This window comes from Nematolebias whitei, chromosome 4, assembly GCF_014905685.2.
Source record: "Nematolebias whitei isolate Nwh7 chromosome 4, NemWhi1, whole genome shotgun sequence".
Classification (NCBI taxonomy): Eukaryota; Metazoa; Chordata; class Actinopteri; order Cyprinodontiformes; family Rivulidae; genus Nematolebias; species Nematolebias whitei.
The window spans coordinates 48,507,918-48,511,466 of record NC_056501.1 but is presented as its reverse complement, the minus strand read 5'-3'; positions in this window follow the sequence as shown (position 1 = coordinate 48,511,466).

Genomic DNA, 3,549 nt, shown 5'->3' with positions numbered 1-3,549 from the left:
TATCTATCTATCTATCTATCTATCTATCTATCTATCTATCTATCTATTATTGTACGTTAACATCTTCACCAACTTGTTTCAGGTTCTGCTTTCCATTTGCTTGTGCGTGACATGATGAGTCACACCTCCTGTTTTGATTTGTATCGGCCTGACCTGGATACTAACAGAACTGGAATTGCACAAAAGAACTGCAGTTTGTGTGTGTAGGATTGAAAGGGAAACGCCCTGCTGTGTCTATAAGAACTGCTATGTGTTCACATAGCACTTCCTCCTCAGGCAGACGATGCAGCGCAGCGAGCAGACTTCTGAACAACTCTTCAGGTTGTATTCTCTCCATTGGAAGCGCTTTCAATGACTTAGATGCTAAGATAATTAACTGCATTATACTAATCCACTGTTTTGCTTGTGAACCTGTGAATTCTTTTGAATTATACTCATTCAGATACGTATAAAACATTCTTAAATTTCAAGGTGTGTCTGTCATATTTTGAGTACGTGTTCCTGACTCCTCTTCACAGGGAAATGAGAAACTGAATTCGGGCGGAATACAGAAGGTAAAAACCGCAACAAAATTGGAGGTCCCACCGAGATCATTTTCCGCGAATAGGAGAGGACTGTCCGGAGTCCACCACACTGACCTGTGGCCACAACTATCAACAAAAGGTAAGCAGATACCCGTTAAACACAAAATCTGCGAATTGGGTTTATTTTAGGCAAATTCTTTCAGTGTGTGGACTCCCAAAATAAATAGTATAAATAACAAGGTTGACGTCGACGGTAAGAATAAAGTAAAGTAAATAAAAAAGTAAAATACCAGCCTCAGGAATAAAACTGCGCAGTAGTCGCGCCAAACCGGAAGCCGACGGGCGTTCGGACGGAGGGGCGAAGGTTGTAGAAATAGTCTCGTATTATTTCGCCGTTTAGACCCTGTAACTCCACAGACTAAGTTCGCTGTAAACTTGTTGGGCTGGCAGCCAACTAAAAACAGTATCAATTAAGTTCGCTCACAATTGAAACGTATGTGGACGAATGCGAGGCTGGGTAGGAAATAAGTAGTATGACAGACACACAAAACCTGAATAAGAAGATAATATTAATAATAATAGCTTCAAAATAAAAACTAATTAATAATAAATACCTTTGAACTTAACAATTGATAAAAGTGAAACGAAGAAGTCACAGTGCACAGACGAGATCTGTCTTCTAAAATAAACGGGAAGTCAACACACACAATTTGAAAAAAAAAAAAAAAACTTTTAAGGGTGACCATTGTGAGGTTTTCTTGGTGTCTGAGTCCCACGTAAGTGATGAAATAAGTGGTCCGTCAGTCTGTCTTTGTTTGTTCTGTCTGTGTAATATAAGGCCACAGTGTGACTGAATAGGAAAAGAGTTCCAGAGTTCCAGAAATAATAAAACAAGACGTGTGTTGTGTGAAGTGAATTTACTGGGAGAATGGAAAAAGGTGCTGGAAGTAAAATGGCAGAGAAGTGCAGAAAGAGTTGCGGAAGTGAGAATTTTAAACCGATAAAAGAGCAAGTAGAAGTGATAAAACAGGCGTTACATGTATTGGAGTTTGACAAAAAACGGTTAAAAACACTCGTGAAAAAATTAGAGGAAGTAGACAACGCCCAGAGTGAAGAAGACGCGATAACTTTCATGTGGGCAAAAGTTAAAGAAAACTCTAGTGAGGAAGAGAAGTTTGACAAACAAAAAAGAGAAGCCAACGCCTTACAGAAAGGCAAATACAGGAAGTTGAGAGAAGCAGCCGAGTGTGGAAAACAAGAGTGGTTGAAACTGGTTTTTGTAGCCCAGGGTGTGTCTCATTTGTTGCATACAGAGAATACAGAGGAGGAAGTGGTTAAACCAGCTCCCCCTCCTTACACCTCAGGCAGCAACCCATCAGCACCTCCCACTAAGGGAATGTATCCACTTTATCAGATTCAACAAGGTTTAGTACACGTAGGAGAGGAACATGACTTACCTAACCTGACTCCTTCATCATTGACGTCTGACAAACCTGAACATCAGTACACCAAACCCACCAGTACACCCTTATACCCATCTCTATCACACCACATACTCCCAAATGCAACAGCTTCCCTGGTAAAAGGGAAAAACCCAGAGGATGCCTCACAGTTCGTGACTAAAGATGAGTTGGGGTCTATTGACTCTTGTGAGTACAGACAGCTTGTGAGGCCTCTTGTTCCTTCTCTGCGCGCTCCTCTCCGCCCTGAGCAGTCGGGGCCTCCCCTTCACAGCCTTTGTGAGGGAGAAGGTGCCCCCACTGGGGTGCAGGGCTGGCAGAACCGCGCGATACTGGTGCAGGAGTCTCCTTGTCCTACTCACAACTCACTTGACACACCTCACCCATATCCAACCACACTTAACCCTTTCTGGCCACGTACAATAAGAGTTACAGCCGATCTGGCGGCCACCGTCCCACTTGAAACGCCCCTTACTTCTAAACCCACTGAAAATGTAGACCCCTCTATGATACCACTATCCAGCTCCGGATCTTATCCATTGCTGGTCACAGGTAATCAGATACGTTATAAACCGTTGGCATTGGGTGACGTACAGGCGTTGGTAGATAAACTCCCGCCTCTGATAGAAGGAGGAAGTAAGTGGTTGAATGCGGTAGATTTACTTACAAAAGGAGTAAACCTGGCTGTGGGAGACATGAGGGCACTTTTGGGTAGATGTGTCACTTCCACTAGGATGGATGAAATCGAAAGAGCGGCTGGGTGGGATCGTAACATGCCAGACTCAACCTGTATGTCCCAGCAGTATCAGAGATTTGCGGCTGCCCTTAGACAAACCTATCCCCTTCCTGAAGGGACAGGGGTCCCTAAATTTCTCTGGAAAACAGGCCAGAATCCCACCGCGTACTTGGAGTTGTGTAAACAGGAATGGTATGACAGGACTCTCTGCCATGGTCAGACAGCCACCCAAAAACAGTTCTTCCGACAAGCAATCCTTGATGGAGTGCCAGCGGCCGTTAGTAAAGCAATGAGAACCAATCCTGATTTGCCCTCCGCTGATGCCACCCAATGGGAGCGTCATCTGATTCACCACCTACAATGCGCCGCTGATGAGGAAAACAAAAACTCTACTGAATTAAAAGACATGCAAACTCAGCTCTTAAAACTGCAGTTGAAACAGGCCAGAGACGTAGTTCAGTCTAAAAAAGAACCAAAACAGATGGTACAGGCTGAACCAACTTACCAGTGTCCTGTAACTATCCAAACACCACCTCCTGTTGCATATCCTCGGGGGCGGTCTAGAGGACAATGGGGAGGGAGAGGGAGCTTTCGGGGCAGAGGTTTCGGCCGTGGTTACACACAGGGAAACAGAGCACAAGATGTCTGCCATTACTGTCAGAAGCCAGACCATTGGGCTCGTGACTGTTACCACAAGCAGGCCCACGCCCAAAGAGAAGGAGCACATTCCCACTCAGCTCCCAACCACCAGATGGCGCCACAGGCACCGAACCCTGGAATGCAGGGTCCACCTCGCACGACACCAGGTGGATATTATCAGCAATGACAC